The following is a 21,302-nucleotide window of genomic DNA, read 5'->3' on the forward strand; positions in this document are numbered from 1 at the left end:
TTCTGCAATGAAATCAGCCAAGACTTGTCCCTTTATTGCTGGACGGGGCTTATAGGCGATCGTGTGCTCTCCTAATTCCAGCGCCCATTTTGTCAGCCTTCCTGAGAGCGCGGGACGCCGCAAGACTTGCTGGATGTTGTAACCAGTCAGAACTTCAATGGGATGACCATTGAAATATCTATGAAGCTTGCGCGACGCGTGTGTTAGTGAAAAAACTAACTTTTCCATGATGGAGTAGCGCGTCTCAGGATCTGTCAGCACCCGACTCACATAGTATATTGGCGTTTGGATTCCCTTGCGATCCACCAACAATACTGCGCCGATGGCGCGCTCTCCTGCTGATAGGTACAATGTTAAAATTTCACCAGGAAGTGGAGCTGTGAGCGCGGGCAGATTTATCAAACATTCTTTTATCTCACTGAAAGCCTGCTCGGCCTCAGGAGTCCATTTGAATTGGCTTTTCTTTAAGCAATTCCTCAATGTGTTGACAAATGGGGTAGATTTGCTTGCATGGTTCGCTAGGAACCTGTTGATTGAAACCAATCTACCATTCAGCTTCTGGACTTCTTTCATGGTGGATGGCGAGGGCATGTCAAGGATGGCCTCCACCTTCTCAGGGTTCACCTTGAAACCATCCTTGGTGACCATTACACCTAGAAATTTTCCCTCTTGTACGCCGAAAGTGCATTTGCTCGGATTGAGCTTCATGTTAACTTCCTTTAGGCGCCCAAGGGTTTCTTCGATGTCTTTGAGCATTTGTTTTTCCTCCCTGCTTTTGATCACCAAATCATCCACATAGACTTCTAGGTTTCTTCCAATTTGCTCGTTGAAAACAGCATCCATAAGTCTTTGGTAGGTGGCTCCCGCATTCTTCAAACCAAAGGGCATTTTTGTGTAACAAAAAACACCCTTGTCGGTTCTGAAGGCGGTCTTGTCCTCGTCTTGTGGTGCCATTTGAATCTGGTGATAGCCCTTGTAGGCATCCAGGAAACATTTGAGCTTGAATGGCGCCACGGAGTCCACCTTTGCGTCGATGTTTGGGAGGGGGTAACAATCTTTTGGGCATGCTTTGTTGAGGTCCTTGAAGTCAATGCACATCCTCCATGACCCGTTACCTTTCTTTACCATCACAGGATTGGCTACCCATGTCTGGTATCGTATCGGGCGGATGATGTTTGCGCGCAATAGATCCTCAACCTGCTCATTCATGGCCCTCGCCTTCTCATCCCCCATGACTCTCTTCTTTTGAACAATTGGCTCTACAGACTTGAACGTGTTGAGAGAATGTTGCGCCAGGTCTAGCGGAACCCCAGTCATATCAGAGTGTTGCCACGCGAAGACCGACATATATGCTGTGAGCAATCTTTTCATTCTCAACCTCGTGTCGTCTGATATCGTAGCGCCAATTGTGATTGTCTGCTCCGGGAACTTTGGGTTGAGAATCCATTCCTCTGGCGCGTTGTCTGCCATTGGAAGTTTCATTCTCCCTTCCCGCGGAGTACTTGTCACTGCACACAAATGATCTCGGTATACAAAAGTTACACCTGTTGGTGTTGGGAACCCCAATGCGCCGTGCGCTGGCGACGGTATGGCGTTGAATTGGGCAATCGTTCCCCTACCCAAGATCATATTGTGGCATGAAGTGGTGGTCAAGACCAAGAAGTTGACAACTTCGGCTCGCTTGTGTTTCTCATCCCCCATGGTTAGTTCAAATTGTATTTGACCTAGGGGATGAATGATTTCATTTGAAACACCAGAGATCGGTGCATTCACAATTTCAAGCCTTGCCTGGTCTGCTGGATCCAGTTTTCTGAAACATTGCTCATACATGATGTCTGATTCGCTGCCAGTGTCCACCAGGACTTTTGACACTTCATAATGAGCAATGTGTGTAGTGATGACAAGAGGACTGCTGATGGAAGGGCCTCCCCTGATTCTTGGGAAGATGACTTGTTGCTCGCGCCAATCTCCTTGGATTTGCGCGCTTCTCTTTCTTGATATTTGCCCTTGCCTTCCTCCCTCGGCTACACAGATTCTTTTGTACTTTTTGCTGGCTGAGGCTCCTGATTGTTCATTTTCTGGTCTTGAGTTTTTTACCAGGTGAGCCAGCTTGCCTGATTTCACATCTTTTTCAATTGCATCCTTCAAGTGGTGGCATGCATCAGTGTTGTGTCCTGTGGACTTGTGAAACTCACAGTATTTGCCACTGTCTGATGGTCCCTTGTAGTGTAGTGGCTTGGGGCTTTTGAACTGGACATTCTCAGTGCTTAACACTTGTGAAGGCGTTTTAGTGAGGGGAGTCCATATTCTTGGCAGAGGTCTGTTAGGATCTCTGCCGCCTTCCCTCTTGTCACCCTCCCCGCGATTACGAATGTCTTTTTGGGGCTGGGGTGAGCTTGGTTGCGCCTGCTTTTCTGCGGGAGAAAAACTGGTTGGTTGCAACCTGGACCATACAGAGTTCTGTTTTCCCCTTCTTTCGTTGCTGCGCGGTGTCTCAGCTTGATGCGCTCTTTCTCTTGCCCTATCTTGGGCAATTTGTTTTTCATTTCTCGCGAAGACTCGCGATGCTTCCATTAGTTTGGCCCAAGTGGTTGGCATGCCATCTCTGCTTACGAGAGCTCGGCGGAGTTGATCACTGCGCGCGCCTTGTATAAAGGCCACGCGCAAGAGTTGCTCAGTGATACCTCCGATTTCCAGAGACTCCTGATTGAAACGAGTTATGTAGTCTTCAATCGTTTCATCATTCCTGCGCACGCAGTGCATGATGTCATCAGGGTCGCGCGTGTGTCTGCGCTGCTGTACGAAGTGGGCTTGGAACTTTTCCAATAGTTCCTCGAACCCATCGATTTGCCCAGTCGGCAAGCTCTCGAACCAGACACGCGCCGCGCCCGTGAGGCAGCGAGCAAACATGTGACACCATGTTGGCATCGTCCAGCTTTCTAGGTTTCCTGTGTTGTAAAAACCTTGTAAGAAATCGTCTGGATCTGTTGTGCCGTCATATTTGCCCAAACCACTTGGCATCTTGGTTTTGTGCTGAATGGGGGCCTTCGCGATGCGCTCAGTGAACTTTGAATGTTTCACCAAGATGGCTGGCCTGTACGGTGTGGTTACGTCCACTTGCCCTCTAACTGGTGGGCTGTATGGTATGTGCAGATCCAGATCGGCTTTGGCTCCAGGCGCCGTGTTCACGTGCGCGCGGAGCTGTGAGCCTCCTGCATGAGTATCTCGCGTCTTCCTCATAATGACCATCCTCCGGCGCGCGCGCCTTTTTGTTCCATGAACGTTTTTCTTGTCAAACGCTAGCCTTTGTGTTAAGTCGGCTGACTTTTTTTGTTTGACCAGCTCATTGTACTTGTCCATCAGACGTCGTTGCTCGTTTATGAGCCATTCTTTGGGGTCACTGGTTTCATCTTCTGGACCCATAGGTCCTTTTTGTTTCGCGCCGGCAAGATTTTGTAACGTGAGATCGTCTGGAGGAGTTTCAGTCTGGCCATGAGGAGTTGTGATGAAGGGACGGTTACTGGTGGCGCGCGTAGAATCACGCGGCACCCTCAGAAACTGCTGTCCCTCATTAACATCCTCACGTTCAATATCCTCCAGAACTTGATCAACGTTACGAACGCCAGAAACCATGGTGAAAATTTGTTTTTTTTTTTTAGAGATCTGATGAGATCTTGTTGCCGTTGTAACAGGGGATGGCGCCAATGAAGAAACGTGGATCGACTCACTGGTAGACGATCTACTTTCCTCGGGTGTGATTATGCTATTTAACCGATGGTTCTCTGGGATCTGGGTTCTTCCACCTACAAAATGAACAGCACCGTAAACTTACCCCTCAGAAAGGGACAGAGGGGTCCTCTTTGGGGTAACCCTCCGGTGTGAGAATAAGTGTTTGTAGGAGAAGATAATAATATGAGAGTAAGGAATTTGGAGTGTATTGCTTAGTATAGCTGAATACTCTGTAATTGGATGTTATTGGATGTCCCTCTTTTTGTGGAGTTGATGTGGTATTTATAGTGCTAGGGTTTCCCATGATTGGGCTCAGACCTAATTAGGGCCTTGTTGGCCTCCTCCAATTGCTTTGCGCCACGTGTCCTTGGGACACCTGGTGCTTTTTCATTGGTTACAATCACGTGGTAGCACATGGATTTTGTTGAGTTGTCCACCTTTCATTGGCAGCTGTCACATCAGCATATTCTTATTCCTTAAAAAGATATCTTCTGGAATGTTGTCTGACGTGCACAATCAAGGTTGCCCTAATCCTGATTTGGATAAGGACGAGGTTGATTATGTGCATGTGTGATATGCGCCTATCCTGAGGATGCGCGAGGTCTTCTCTTTATTCTCATGCGCAGATGTTCCATGCGCAGATATGATATGCACAAGCATGTGATATGCGCCACGCGCGGATGCGCCACGCGCAGATGTGATATGCGTGAGCATATGTGATGCGTGAGCATATGTGATGCCTGAGCATATGTGATGCCTGAGCATGTGATGCCTGAGCATATGCGATATGCGTGAGCATATGTGATATGCGCCATGCGCATAGGTTTTGGCTTTGTGCCTTCATAAAGTCTTGATTTCAAGCCTCTTGTCTATATCTTGTGGGTTGACCCGCCTCGCTCGTTGTTGAGGCGGGTACATACCTCTTCAGAAAGGGAACACAATCGATCACGCTTTGTAGCTTCTATTTGATTTGGAAAGCTTGCCTGTTTTCCAAATCAAAACTATCCAACAACTCAACAAGTTCTAATAATTGAATGTTATGTGTCTAAGCCATATAAGCATCATTAGTTCAAGAATTTATACATGGAATTTACAAACCTACTAATCTTCTGAATTGGAAAGGAAGAGGGTAATGAAATCGATTACAGATGTTACATATATACACTTTCGCCTTAATTTAGGAGTTATGGTTCAGTTTTGCTTATAGTTAAGAAACCTTTGCCAACACATTATAACATGTATAATTGTTATATGTCATTGAAGAGGTAGGTCCCAGCAGAGCCCAGTTGGTCCCGCAAGACTCACCTTGAACAGGGACGTCTGCGCAAAGACCATCTGCTCCCGCAGGACCCACCATGCTCATAGAACCTTACGCGCAGTACGCAAGCTGTACACGCAGGGAAAGCCTCCCAACGGTGAAGTACCCCGCCTGTTCCCGCAGTTGCGGATACAAGCCATCAGGGAAGGCTACCCGCAGACAGCAGGGCTACACGCACAAGACAATAGATACTTCAGTAGTCACATGAAGGAATGAGCAAGGCGGGAACAATCCCGCCTAAATGAGCCAGTCTATGATTCTGAAAGATCTTTTGTACTATACCTACCAAGGTATGGATAGGACAGGCGATCTGACCAGAACAACCCATGAGCCAATCACAGGGTGACAGCTCACCGACAACAGTGCGAGGAGGAGCACCCTCTAGTACTGTTTGTCACTATTAGCCGCTGCCTACTCACCAACCCTTACTGTGGGACATGCACAGCCTACAGTTGGTGGAATAGTGTTACTATTGGCCGTAACCTTTTCACCAACCAGTATGGCCTGCGTACAATCCACAGTAGGTGGGACGTGCATAATCTACAGTTGGTGGAATAGTGCAGCCGACTTTGTCACTGTTGGCCGTAACCTACCCACCAACCAGTATGGCCTGTGCATAGTCCACTGTTGGTTGAACAGGAATACTATTCAGCCGGCTGTACCTTCTTGGAAACCTACCTTCGGCTATAAATACTCCAATATCTTGGAATGGTAAGATCATCTGCTATCCAGTTATCTAGCAATCTCTTAATATACACTTATATTCAGAGCAACCTAGTCTGATTCTCACGCCGGAGGGTGGTCACAAGGAGGAACCCCCCCCCCCCCTTCTCAGTGACGAGCTTACGGTGTTTGTTTTGCAGGTCTCCTGGAGAACAGCCTTCTCAGCTAGACCTCATCCGTGGGAAACATTACTTAACCCCCAGATTATCTATAATCTGCACAGGGTCACTTAGTGTTTCTTCATTGGCGCCATCCGTGTATAAAAGCTAGAACTACTTTAGTTTTTTCACAATTTCTGAAGAAATGGTTAACGTTACTCCGGTTCAAAGGCCAGTAACCGACCAAGAAACCCCGGTAACAACCCCAGCAACTGGGGGGAACACCGGCGGTTATACAATCCTTACGAACACTACCCCGACTACCCAAGCCGGGGCAAGTGGAGTAAATATTCCATTGGGGTTCTCCGATACCCAACTGGAAAAACGAACGAAGGTTCCTCGCCAAACACTAGATCAAGTGAAGGCATGGGCCGAAGCACGGCAAAGAGAATTCCAAGCCGAATTGGACGAACGCTTGCGTTCAGTTCAACAGGCTGACGAATTCGCCAGTACTCGCCAACACCTCAATATGAGCAGTGACTGCGAGTACTCAGACGAGTTGGAATCCGACACCGACGCAAACCCTCGCCATAAGGCGAAAGGGAAGCGTAAGGAAACGGACGTCCAACCAAAAAGGAACTTTGGGGAAGCCTTTAAACCAATCGTGGAGAGAAACCCGCGTGACTTTTCCAAAACCTTTAGACCAACTGCTACAAATGCAGGGAAGTCAAAGTTCGCAAGGGACATTGCGGAAGCAATCGCCCCGAGAAGTGCCAAACAAATGTCCAACATTGGCACTTATGATGGTCTATCCGACCCAGACGACCATTTGAACAGGTTCATTGCGGGGGCTACCGTCAGCAACTGGACGGAACCCACGTGGTGCTACATGTTCCAGATGACTCTGGTCGGAGCGGCCAGGGCATGGTTCGATCGTTTACCGATCCACCACATATATGACTGGGCGGACTTTCAGAACAAGTTCAGCCAGCATTTCAGCCAACAGAGGAAGTACACTGAAGAGCAGTGGACGATCCTTAACTGCGTGAGAGAGGAGGATGAATCCCTACTAGACTTCATCACTCGCTTCAACTCCAAAAAGCTTAGTCTCGGCAACATAAGTGAAGATCTGGTTCGCGCCGCCTTCATCCAAGGCGCCGAATACCCAGAACTTATCCGCACATTGACGGGTAAGGATGGCATGCCATCAACTTGGGATGCCATCATGACGGCGGCAAAGCGCTTTGCCGAGACGGAAAAGCAACTGGGAAGGGATCTTCCCCAGAGTACACACCTCTACAAGCAGAGGACCAGAGAGAACAATGTCCGGATCGCCCGGCAGAACAAAAAGAGGAGGCTAGGTATTTGGCAGTCAAGGGTAAACTTTGACACCTCATCCAGCTCTCGCCCTCTTGTTGGCGGAAGGGACAACACACACCCTTCAAGCCGAAAACACCGGTGGACGCCACTCACGAAGAGCGTCACGGAGATATTTGCCACGGAAAAATTGCCATGGCCTAAAGCCCCATTGATCCAGCAGAAACCTAATGCGGATCAAAGCAAATCCTGTGATTTCCACGGGACAAAGGGTCATGGTACTGAAGAGTGCACATCCTTGAAGGATATTATTGAGACATTTGTCAAGGATGGAAGGCTTGCACATCTTGTGGCATCGATCAGGAAGGGAGGAAGGAATGACAACCGGTACAGAGGTAACGGACGAAAGCCCGTCGATATCAGCATCAACATGGTTCATGGCAAGGTCAGAGGAAGAAAGAGACGGGTGGCAGAACCATGCGCGTGGAAGGAAGCTGAGGTGCGCTTCCCGCGAGTGCCAGGAGGCCCCAGCAAAGAAGGCCCCATCGTCATCAGAAGCCAGCTGGGGCACTACATCACTTCACGCACTCTTGCTGACAACGGCGCTTCGTCGACAGTGATGTACAGACAGTTCTTTGATAAGCTGGATGATGAAGACAAAGAACGCTTGGAAACGGTCTACGCTTCAATGGAAGGGTTTGACGGAAGTACAGAAACACCCCTGGGTATCCTCTCTTTCCCCGTTACTCTTACTGATGGGAATCATTCACGCACAGAAGACGTGGATTTTGTAGTAATGAAAAAGCCACATCATACGTACGACATCCTATTCGGAAGAGACGGGATGGCAAGATTCAACGCCGTGGTATCTTCAGTCCATGGCATGATGGGATGGCCAACAGCTGAGGGTGTAGCAATGATCTCTGGCATTCCCCAGGTATGCATTGCATCTGTTTCATCTAAACCCAAACCGAAAAAGGATAAACCAACCATCACTGAACCAGAAAAATGGGCCTTCAATGGCAAATACCCCGACCAGGCCGTTACCATTGGACCAACAATCGTTGATCCCACCCGCACCTTACTCAAACGCTTACTGCAGAAAAACGCTGACATCTTTGCGTGGGCACCAGCTGACATGACTGGTGTACCCCGAAGTAAGGCGGAGCATAAGCTCAAATGCGATCCGGCTGTTACGCCAATCGTACAAAAGCGCAGAGTAATGGGGCCTGAACAAACTAACGCGTGTAGAACCCAAGTCAAGGAACTCCTTGACGCAGGCATCGTGCGCGTTAGTAGATATCAAACATGGGTAGCAAATCCCGTAATGGTACCGAAGAATGACAAACAATGGCGCATGTGCATAGATTTCAAAGATTTGAACAAAGCATGCCCCAAAGATTGTTATCCGTTACCAGAAATTGATCTCAAAGTGGATTCGTTGGCACCATTCTGCCTTAAATGCTTCTTGGATGCGTATAAGGGGTACCACCAAATCCACATGGCCATTGATGACCAGGACAAAACCGCATTTCGGACGCCCGATGGTACATTTTGTTATAAAATGATGCCATTCGGACTTAAGAATGCAGGGTCCACGTACCAACGACTAATGGACAAAGAGTTTCATGCCCAAATCGGGAGAAACTTGGAAGTCTATATGGATGATTTGGTCATCAAAAGCCTCGAGCCTGAGGCGATGTTGAAAGACATTGAAGAAACTTTCAACACGCTCCGAAAGATAAACATGAAGCTCAACCCGAGCAAGTGTTCATTTGGGATGGAAGAAGGGAAGTTCTTGGGAGTCATTGTTACTAAAGATGGCTTTAGAGCGAACCCTGAAAAGGTCAAAGCCATTGTTAAAATGGAATCACCTACCACCATCAAACAGGCTCAGACACTGAATGGACGACTAGTCCCACTTAATCGCTTCTTGGCAAACCATGCAGATAAGTCGTTTCCTTTCGTGTCAACATTGAGAAACTGCTTGAAGAAAACGCACTTCCGCTGGACACCAGAAGCGGAAGCAGCTTTTCAGGAGATTCGGTCACGCCTGATCGAACTCCCAACACTTACAGCACCGCAAGCGGGAGAGGAGTTAATCCTATACCTTTCCGCAACAGATAGAGCAACCGGGGCAGTCCTGCTAGTAGAACGAATGGGCATCCAGATGCCAATCTATTATGTTAGCCGTGTACTAACAGACGTAGAAACCCGGTACTCTACCCTCGAAAAATTAGTCTTAGCACTTATACATGCTTCACGCAGGTTAAGACGATATTTCCAGGGCCACCCAATCACCATTCTCACCAACTTCAAACTCTCAAACGTTCTAGGCAAACCCGAATTATCGGGACGTCTAGCCAAATGGGCAATTGAATTGGGAGAATATGCAATTAAGTACAAGCCAAGACCAGCCATAAAAGGCCAAGTCCTGGCCGATTTTATTGCAGAAGTCCCCGCTTCGCGGGTGAAAGAGTGCCAGGAGGAGGCTCAACCCTCCCCAGCACAGGACGTCAATGATGTCTGGCGACTCTATACTGATGGAGCAGCCAGTAACGAGGGTTCAGGCGCAGGGTTAAAATTAACCAACCCAGCGGGCCAAGAATATACTTACGCTATTCGGCTGGACTTTCCAAGTACGAATAACGAAGCCGAATATGAAGCATTCTTGGCCGGTTTGAGAATTGCGCGTAAGATGGGAGTGAAAAACTTGGAAGCCCATGTGGATTCCATGCTGGTGGCCAACCAAATAAATGGAACATACACGGCTGTGAACGACACCATGGCCCTGTACCTCGCCCAGGCAAAAACCCTTATGTGTGATTTTAGTGATTGTAAAGTCATACATGTCAAGCGCAGCGAAAACAAATCTGCGGATGCGTTAAGCAAGCTTGCATCACTAGCCTTCACCCACCTGGGAAAGGACATCCGCATTGAACTCCTCGAAGCGCCATCAGTCCCGCACAAGGAAATTTGTGTCATCCAAACCAGTACAGAAACGTGGATGACACCAATAATAAATTACCTTGCAGCAGGAATACTACCAGAGTCAAAAACACAGGCAAGAAAACTACGCTGTAAAGCACTGAATTATCAGCTCGTCAATGACATCCTTTACAGACGTAACTTTCTTGGCCCACTCTTGAGATGCGTGGACAACCAAGATGCCAACTACCTCCTAAGGGAAGTACACGAAGGCATCTGTGGGGTACACGCAGGTCCCCGCGCTGTTGTAGCCAAGCTAAACAACGCGGGATACTTTTGGCCAGGGATGCATACGGATGCACTGGCATACATCAGAAAATGCAGATCTTGCCAGCTTTACGCACCTAACACGCATCGCCCGAAAAACGAACTGGTTCCAGTCACTTCTTCGTGGCCATTTCAGAAGTGGGCCATCGATGTGACAGGCCCATTTCCTACAGCAGCAGGAAATGTTCAGTTCCTAGTGGTAGCCATCGACTACTTCACCAAGTGGATAGAAGCAAAACCTTTAGCCCAAACAACCGCAAAGCATATCAAAAAATTTATTTGGGAATTTATAATTTGTCGTTTTGGACTTCCACAGAATTTGGTGAGCGATAACGGCACCAACTTTGCTGACAAAAAGCTACAACAGTGGCTAAAAGAACTTCAAATCACCCACACCTTTACCTCAGTGGCACACCCGCAAGGAAATGGTGAGGTGGAAAGAGCAAATAAAAGCATCGTCGAAGGCATAAAGAAAAGACTCTTGAAACACAGATCCGGCTGGGTGGACGAACTTCCGCACGTCCTTTGGGCAAACAGAACGTTGAAGAAGGCCAGTACGGGAGAAACCCCGTTCAGCCTCACTTATGGCACTGAAGCCATGGTCCCGGTCGAAATTGGTCTACCCTCACCAAGGGTCTTGAGTCAGCCAGAAGACAATGATGCGGAAAGACGGTTGGATCTTATGCTAACCGAGGAACGCAGAGACTTAGCCGCAGTGCGTGAAGAGAACTACAAACGACAAATGCAAAAGTACTACAACACGCGGGTAAAACTCTGCAACTTCAAGGAAGGAGACTACATACTGCGTAACAACGAGGCTTCGAACCAAGAACGCCCAGGAAAGTTGGCCCCGATCTGGGAAGGGCCATACGTTATCAAACAGGTTCTGGGAAAGGGCGCATACCGGCTCGAAAGGCTCGATGGCACTCCCATCCCAAGAACATGGAATGGAGCTCAATTACGCAAATGTTATATGTAGATCAATTCCAAAACTTGTAAAGAAAATGCCAAGAGCCACTTCTAATGGAAATGATTCTCCTTTCATAATGTGTTTACCTTTATCCTTATGAACTCCCCACTGGTGCCGGTATTTACCGCATAAATGAGGAGAAATAAGTCATTGCGTGTGGAAGGCGGCAAAACCCGCATAAACACAACGTTAAAAATAAGGGAAACCTACACGCAGGTATGATATAAGTAAAGTTTAGCCATCTTTGTAAGTGCAAGTGACGGTCTTATCCGCACAATCACAAATAAGGAAGCAAAACTTCAAATTATCATCTACCACGTTCAAAGGTTATCCTAAAAAAAAAAAAAAAAAAAAAAAAAAAAAAAAAAATACTTAGAAATAAGGATAAGGAAAACCTACACGCAGGTCAGGTATGGGTAAAGTTTAGCCATCCTACCAAGTGCAAGTGACGGTTTACCCGCACAATCACGAAGGAGGAAGCGAAACTTTAACCCACTATCAACCACGTTCAAAGGTTAACTTATCCTAAATACTTAGAAATTTCGAGGAAAAATGAGGAAAACCTACACGCAGGTCAGATGACGGTTAAAATTTAGCCATCCTACCAAGTGCAAGTGACGGCTTACCCGCACAATCACGAAGGAGGAAGCGAAACTTTAACCCATCATCAACCACGTTCAACAGGTTAACTTATTCTAAAAAACTTGGAAAATTGCTAACTTAAACTAAGTCATGAGCTTATAAAGCAAGGAATCCAAAGAAGGAAATAACAATCTTATCCGCAAAAAGATTTATATTCCAATGATATATTACAAGAATGGCCGGGTTACTACCCGCCTGAAAGAATAAATCTATACAAGTCTCTTAGCAATGGAAAGGGATCTTCAGGATCAAGCTTCAGGGGCGCTTCCACTTGGACCCGCTCCGTCAGAAGAACGGGGTGGTTCGAGGAACGCTTTAAGGACAGCTAACCCATCATCAGCAGCAGCTACTTCGTCCACCTTTTCCACCACTGGATGCGGGAAAGCGGCGTATTGGTTCAATGCTTGGTCATAAATGGCTTCGGTATCCACATCGAACAAAGGGAAGTTGGAAGGCGGGACGCCTTTCTCAACAAACCCTAGACCCAGCAGGAAGCCGGCCTTTTCCCCATCCTCATGAGAAGCGTTGAGGGCTGCGGTCATAGCATCATCGTAAGTGGTCTCTGAAAAGACCCGACGCACAACCTACAAAGAAAAAATACAAGTATTAAAACCTTTTCTTACAAAAGAAAAGCGAGAAGATAAAGCTAAACATACCTGAGGCAACGCTTCTCGAAGAAGCCATTGGAGGGCAGCTTGAGCTTCGTTATGGGCGCGTTCGGCTTCGCTCTTGTTAAGGTTGGCAAGTAAAACTTCCTTTGCGGCAGCCTCTTCGACGCCCTTAAGCTTCCGCTCGGTGTGGTCAAGCACCCCTCTTTGGTCCAAGATTTCCTGGAGTTTCTTGGCATCCTCCATTGCCAAGGCATCATGAGCGCGTTGGAGAGCCTCTAATTTGGCCTTGAGCTCCTCATTCTCCACACGCAAAGGCTCAGCAATGGCTTCAGCCTTGGCAGCCCTCTCGGTTGCGTTTCGCGCAGTCTCCCTGGCCAGCCGAAGCTGTTCATTCACAGCTTGGGCAGCCTTGGAGCGGGCCTCGAGTCGCGCCTGAACTTCAACCTCGAGGGCCTTGAAGGCCTTCTCCTTGTCGGCGGCAGCTGCCGCCAGCTGTTGGTTCTCCTCCCGGAGAGCACGCGCCTCAGATACGTCCTTGGCGCGAGCTGCTTTCAACTTGTCGTTTTCACGACAAAGCAGCTCGACGCGCGGCTGCATCCGGGCTTGGAGAACCCGAAGCTCATTGGTTAGCCTACCCTCCTGGTAGCTAGCCATGGCTTCCCCCAACGCACCATGAGGAGCAGCGTGGCGAGCCCAGTCCACGCACTCCACAGGGGTACGAAGGGTTGTTCCTCGGCGTATGTTCCATCGCGGAACATACACTTCATTGGAATCCGACACTGCAAAAGAAACAAAGGCAGTAAGGAAAAGATGATAAAAAACAAGGGAAAAAGAAAGGAACCCTACGCACCTGTAGGGTCAATGACGGGCCGATAGCCGCCAAACCCATCACCTGAACCTAAAGGAAATCCATCCAACAGGTCAGGCAGACGGGAAGGGGGCAAAGATCGGCGGGAAGCCCTGCGCGTACCTGATGGTCCGGCCGTAGGTGCCGGTGGCGCGGGCATGGTGGCAGCCGCCGTGGTCGCCGTTGTGGTCGCCGCCGCGGTCACCGCCTCAGCAGCAGCAGTAACCGCCGGCTCCGTGAAGGATGCTGTAAAAATCGCACTCACGGCCGGCGGTGACGTCATCTCGGCCGGAACAGTTGGCTCAAAGGAACGAGCAACTGGACCAGCGGATGCAGGCGCAGGCGCCTGGGTCGACGCCTCAGGAAGGCTGACCGAGCCTACCGTCATTGGCGAGGAGGTACTCCCCTGCGCTTCACCCCGGAATACGTCAACATCCACGCCTGCGCAAAGAAGAAAGTGAGAAATTTATGAAGTAATAAATCTGCAAAGACATTATGATTGTACTTACGGGTTCTCTTGACCCTGAACGTACGGACGGGCGGGGAGGAACCCGACGGAGCCGGCCTCTTGGTACCGGTCACCGTCGTCTTCGTTGGTTCCCCGGAGGTAACGGTCGTAGCCTCCGGAACAGTGGTCTTCTCACAACCGGGCTTCCCCGCCACCTCTTCACTATCTGACTCCGAGTCAGATAGAACCACCGGACCAGCCGTGGAGGCCTTCTCCTTCCCTTTCCCGCTGGCAGCAGCTTTCTTCTTCCGCACCAATGGAGGAGCATCTGAGGATTCCTCAGAAGAAGACAGGTCAAGAATTCCAACAGCGGGTACAGCGTTAAGGGGTTGAGGAAAGAATATCGCCTTACCTGGCCGCCGGTGGCTCAGGATCTCGTGGCCCAGCGGATAGACCTCCACAAACCGATCCGCTGTTTGCTCCAGGATGGGCAACTCGCCCTCGTCCAAAGCACGAGTACCCATCCGCGCGGGACCGTCGGCTTCCCGCGGAAACAGAAGCGACTCCAAATCATTTCCCTCTGAAAGAAAAGAAACAGTTAGAAGACAAACTTGTATCAAAAAAGAAAAACAAGACATACCATAGGGAATAGAGTTCAAACCGTATTCGAGGAGGATGGGAACCAGAGATGCATCTTTCCACACCCGGCTCATCCCTAACATGACCATCCCGGACTCCGCAAACCGGTAAACCGGAGATTGGATCCGGGATATCTTCGAAAACCATTCCGCCTCCTGGTAGTTGGGGGCGTGAAGGCTCGGTATCGCTTGGCCATTTTTAAACTTCATGGCAAGGGGGATGGCGCGGGCAGAAATGTAGAAGAATTCCTGCTTCCACGCGCGAAGACTGCGCTCGGTGTCGCAAATCTTCAGACCCTTAATACGGGTCGTCAGGGTGTACCACCCTTGGATGCACCTCCAGGTATAGAAGGTCATCAGGCGGTCCACATGGGGCTCGATGCCCAAAATCCGGCACACCCACTCAAAATGGCGAATCTTGGCGATCGCCATGGGGTGCAGCTCGGTCAAATGGACACCGTGCCTCTCAAGGACACGGTAAACAAATTTTGTCAATGGGAATCTAAGATTCCCATAGACAAAAAATGCAGCATAAACCCCGATCTTGCCACTGGGGGCATCGTACACGGTCTGGTGGGATTCAGGAAACTCAGGCTCGAGATGATCGAGCATGAACTTCCTGACAACATACCGGTACTGATCGCCGGGCAGAGCACACTGGCACTCACCAGCAGTACCCCTGTCGTCAGCTATAGCTTCAGCATCACGAGAGGACATTTTTGCAGAAAGAAGAGTGATTTCGGGAAAATGCTTGCCTGAAAAAGGGGAGTATTTGCCGGAAATCACTAAGAAGAAGAAGAAGAGTGAAAAGTGTGAATTGCAAATAACCCTCTCCCCCTTTATATAGTAATCGCAATTAATGCGGTGAATTTAATGCGGAGGAGAGAGAAATCAAAGGTGCAATGAAACTATGACACGTGGCAAAAAGCAAGCTGGCAACAGCTGTTGAAAGGACGTGTGCCAGTAATTTCGCGGCCACGCGCCCGAAAAATCATGCCCACGCGCCTGAAAAAGCGACTGGAATGACCATGTTCTGTCACGTCACCATAACTTCCTGCACGTCCTGAGACAGTCAGAAGAAACCGTCACACGACGTTTCAGATGTTTGGACTGTTCTTATCCTCACCAACCTTTCGAATTTCAAAATTCAAAATTCAAAAAGATTCAAAGGTAAGCGGGAAAATACCCCTTACCTTGGCAACCAAGTAACCATAAGACGGATGCGGGTACAGTGTTAAGGCAAAACCTTCCACATACCTAGCACCCGCAGGGAATTGAAGCCAAGAAATACCCCGGCAACAAAGTAACTATAAGACGGGTGCGGATACAGTGTTAAGGCAAAACCCTTCACGTACCTAGCACCCGCAGGGAATTGACGCCAGGAGTACCTTGAAAGTAAAGTAACCATAAGACGAAGCGCGGGTACAGTGTTAAGGCAAAACCCTTCACATACCTAGCGCCCGGCAGGGAATTGAAACCAGGAAGGATCTTCTGGGCAATGCTTGTGGAAACGGAAATAACATCCCCGCATAGCGGGAACGTCGAGAAATACATTGTTTGAGGCTCCAGGATGGAATTGGTGGTTTAAACATAATTGATCACTATGTTCAAAACCACTAAAACCTCAAGGAGAATCCACACAAGTGAGACTCAACGCTCCTGACTTGCGAGAAGGTTACATACCTACCCGCATCATACCCAAAGATCAAGCAAAAAATCGGGAATTTTTGCAAGTGACATTAGGAAATCCGCGGGAAGAATCCCCACGGAGAACCTTAAAACTAAAAACCTTTTCAAAACCCCTTGCTTAAAGTCCAAAAGTTCACCTCACTTTATTGAACATTCATGAGAAGAACATTGGACTGGGGGGACTTGAAGAGGTAGGTCCCAGCAGAGCCCAGTTGGTCCCGCAAGACTCACCTTGAACAGGGACGTCTGCGCAAAGACCATCTGCTCCCGCAGGACCCACCATGCTCATAGAACCTTACGCGCAGTACGCAAGCTGTACACGCAGGGAAAGCCTCCCAATGGTGAAGTACCCCGCCTGTTCCCGCAGTTGCGGATACAAGCCATCAGGGAAGGCTACCCGCAGACAGCAGGGCTACACGCACAAGACAATAGATACTTCAGTAGTCACATGAAGGAATGAGCAAGGCGGGAACAATCCCGCCTAAATGAGCCAGTCTATGATTCTGAAAGATCTTTTGTACTATACCTACCAAGGTATGGATAGGACAGGCGATCTGACCAGAACAACCCATGAGCCAATCACAGGGTGACAGCTCACCGACAACAGTGCGAGGAGGAGCACCCTCTAGTACTGTTTGTCACTATTAGCCGCTGCCTACTCACCAACCCTTACTGTGGGACATGCACAGCCTACAGTTGGTGGAATAGTGTTACTATTGGCCGTAACCTTTTCACCAACCAGTATGGCCTGCGTACAATCCACAGTAGGTGGGACGTGCATAATCTACAGTTGGTGGAATAGTGCAGCCGACTTTGTCACTGTTGGCCGTAACCTACCCACCAACCAGTATGGCCTGTGCATAGTCCACTGTTGGTTGAACAGGAATACTATTCAGCCGGCTGTACCTTCTTGGAAACCTACCTTCGGCTATAAATACTCCAATATCTTGGAATGGTAAGATCATCTGCTATCCAGTTATCTAGCAATCTCTTAATATACACTTATATTCAGAGCAACCTAGTCTGATTCTCACGCCGGAGGGTGGTCACAAGGAGGAACCCCCCCCCCCTTCTCAGTGACGAGCTTACGGTGTTTGTTTTGCAGGTCTCCTGGAGAACAGCCTTCTCAGCTAGACCTCATCCGTGGGAAACATTACTTAACCCCCAGATTATCTATAATCTGCACAGGGTCACTTAGTGTTTCTTCAGTCATAATGTGAAATAGAATATTCCCATAATAATATATCTGGGATTCTACAGTTGTATTGCATCTGTTAGATTCTCATTAAATTGTATTAGTTTTCAACTTCAAATAGCAAATGCAGTAAAGATGCATTCAAGCTCCCCTTAGAATTTAGAAATGAGTGAAATTTGTTGGTTTTTTTCTAAGATCTACTAAATTCATTTCACACTGTTATTGCATGCTGGGCAGATGTTAGTTTATGCAGGAATATGTTCTTATGAAATGGAAGTTAAAATTTGGATTTGAAGATGTTTAAATTGGATTTTAAATAAAATAAAACTCTCAAACGTAATGTTAAGTTTCTACACTTTTCATTTTAGAACAATTTCTTTCCCTAAGTGGACTATTTAAAACTCGGGTACACACGCATAATATACTTGTGTGTGTGGGTGTGTGTATAATGTTATAGTACCATTTCTACAGCATATCAAAAAGTGTGAATAATGTACTTTTGACACTTTTTACCAAAAATCATCCCTCATTATGTGTGTGTATTTATAGATAAGAGGGTTTTTCAATACATAATTAGTAAGAGTTTTTTCCCAAACTAGTGTTGGAGGAAAAAAGTATTTCACATTACGGTGTTCCTTAAAAACTATTTACCAAACTAGTGTTGATGGAAAAAAGTATACCATTTTGGTGTTTTCATTTATTCTGTATTCATTTTTTTGCTTTTAAGTTTATTTTTTCTAGTAGTTAATTTATTATTGGAATTGCCCTACAATTTGTATGTGTGGTGTGGCTGTATCACATCCGAATCGTTGTTTCCTTATTCGAAGATCCTGGAGTTGTAATTGGGTTAACACTCGTTCATACAACATGAACTCTAATTAACCATTTTGATCTCACGACTCTTTAATTACATCACATACGTGAATTATGGAGACAAGAAGTACCACCGATTTGAAGAAATTGGTTGAAAATTTGAAGGCTGAAAAACAACATATGGTACAACAAATGCAATTGATGCAAGAGCAGATCAACAAATTAACCATATCGGGGTGCGGGCCGCATGATAAAGGCCCGGAGTTAACCGATAATGATACTGATGGAGAAGAGTACGAATGGCATTCCCGCACTTCTGAACACGTAAACCGGAATGGATCCGGAAATTGGTTTGCAAGTGACATCAAAGTAGACATGCCCGAATATGAAGGTCGATTGGATCCCGACGAGTTCATCGAATGGATGAATATGGTTGAACGGGTGTTCGATTACAAGCAAACTATTGAAGAGAATAAATTTAAAGTGTGGCATTGAAGTTAAGGAAGTATGCTTTCACTTGGTGCGCAAACGTCTGTTTAGAAAATGAAAGATTGGGAAAGGAGAAGATAAAGGCGTGGTCTAAGATAGAGCGATTAATGAAGAAGAAATTCATGCCAACATATTATGTGCAAACCAATTTTACCTAGCTACACGCATTAAAAAAGGGCTCCAATACGGCTTAAGCGTATTCTCAAGATTTTGAGCATCTTATCGTGAAGTGTGATGTACCGCCTGATGATCCTCAAACCCTAATTAGATATTTGGGTGGGCTGGAAACACAGATTGCCCATGTTATTGAACTGCGATCTTATTCTACTTTGGAGGAACTAATGATTTTATCCCACAAAGTGGACGTAGAATAAAGAAGCAAAGGAAAACGAAAGGCCCAAAGATCAAGTTAAAGGCCCAATTCATTTAGTAAAGCTCCAGCCAATTCTAAAGCTACCACGAATACGACCTCGAGGCCGACCAACACCTCAGTACTGATAAACCCTTCTGCCAAAGCACCCCGTTGATGCTTCAGATGTCAATGAATTGGTCATGCTTCATTTGAATGCCCTAACAAATGAATAGTTACTTTGGCAGACCTCGAACATGTTGATTAAGATGACAACAAAGATCAAAAAGAAGGGTGGGCCTTGGTTACTGAAAACGAAGAGGAAGTGATTGGAACTGATGAGGGTAAATGTCTTGTTATCTGCCGATCCCTAATTAATGACGCCACACCTTAAGCGGACTTACAACATGAAACAATCTTTCACACCCGTTGTACTGTATCAAACAAGGTACGTAATTTAATTACTGATGGGTTCAGTTGTGCTAATGTTGCCACTTAAACCCTTTTCGAAATTACAATTATCCATAAAACCCCACCCCCATTCCATATGGGATACAATGGTTCAATCAAGGCAAGAGAATCTAAGTGTTGCATCGGGTTTTAGTGTCTTTTAACATCAGTCAGTGGCACAAGGACCGACTTTGGTGTGATGTCATCCTAATATATGTATGTCATATCTTATTAAGAAGACCATGGTTGTTTGGCAAGCGGGTTGTGCACGATGGTCATAAAAACACATACTCTTTACAACAGAATAACAAGAAAATTACCCTCACTCCTATCTCACCTAAACCTACTACAACCTCACAACCTTTACCTTAGGGTATCCTCCTGAAGTCTAACCTACATGAATATGCCTCTTTTAGGGACCACATTTTGCTTGGTTTAAATGAACCAAAACCCTTCACTAAACCGAACCCCACCCACTTCTTAAACTCTTACCTGAAGCCTATAGCCATGTTTCCCACTAGAAATACCCTACGCCCTACTCCCATTACGAGACAACAACATTAAATATACCTCATTCCCAGTTCCTTCCTCCAATATAAACCTTCTTATCGATCCAATCCACAAGAAAGTTTGGAAATTTGAAGACAAGTGGATGATTTATTATCTAAGGGCATGATTCGAGAATCACTTACTCCATGTGCGGTTCCCACCTTGTTGGTACCAAAGAAAAATGGGAAATGGCGTATGCGTATGGATAGCCAGTCGATCAACAAGATTACTATTAAATACCGATTCCCAATACTACGTTTGAGTGATCTCTTAGATTAGTTGTAGGAGCTGTAGTATTTCTAAAGTTGATCTCCAAAGTGGGTACCACCAAATTCAAATATGTGAAGGCAAACCAAAGAGGGGTTATATGAGTTGCTCGTAATGCCACTTGGTCTTTCCAATGCTCCGAGCACTTTCATGCGCCTTATGAATCAAGTTTTGAATTCGTTCCTTGATCGTTTTGTGATGGTGTACTTTGATGACATACTGATTTTTAGTAAACCTAAACAGGAACACGCCCATCATTTACAGCAAGTATTCGAGGTACTATCTCGGGCTAAAATTTATGGTAATTCAGACAAATGTGCAGTCTTTACAGAGCATGTCACATTCTTGGCTATGTTATCGGCTCCCATAGTATTTAAGTTGATCAAAAAATGATCCAAGCAATTCAAGACTAGCCCTTTCCTACTTAAATCCAACAGGTACGTAGTTTCATTGGTTTGGCTTCTTTCTATAGAAGGTTTGTGAAGAATTTCGGTACCATCATTACCCCTTTAACAGACTCACCAAACTTAAGCAATTTGCGTGGAGTAACAGTTCTCCATTTGACTTTGAAACTCTCAAAAGCAAATTAACTTCTACTCTAATCTTATTTTTACTGTTTTCGAGGAGGTATTTACAGGCATTTCTATTATTGTATGTATGTTGTTGACTTGGTTTAAAAAAGCGCGCTTAAGGCGAGGTGAGGCGAGAAGCGACCCAAGGCGAGCACCTCAACGATTTTGCCTACCCAAGGCGAAGTCTGTTCAAAAAGCGAGGAGGCGAAGGCATTATGTACAAAAAGAGACCAGTTAACCCATTTTCAACTTAATCTATATAATTAGCCATTTCTGGACTTTTCACATTTGGTAATAAACTTTTGAAAGTTGAAACAAGTTTGAATAATGTTA

This window comes from Bidens hawaiensis, unplaced genomic scaffold, assembly GCF_021521415.1.
Source record: "Bidens hawaiensis isolate Kalapana, Puna unplaced genomic scaffold, B.hawaiensis_p1.1 tig00023273_1, whole genome shotgun sequence".
Taxonomy (NCBI): domain Eukaryota; kingdom Viridiplantae; phylum Streptophyta; class Magnoliopsida; order Asterales; family Asteraceae; genus Bidens; species Bidens hawaiensis.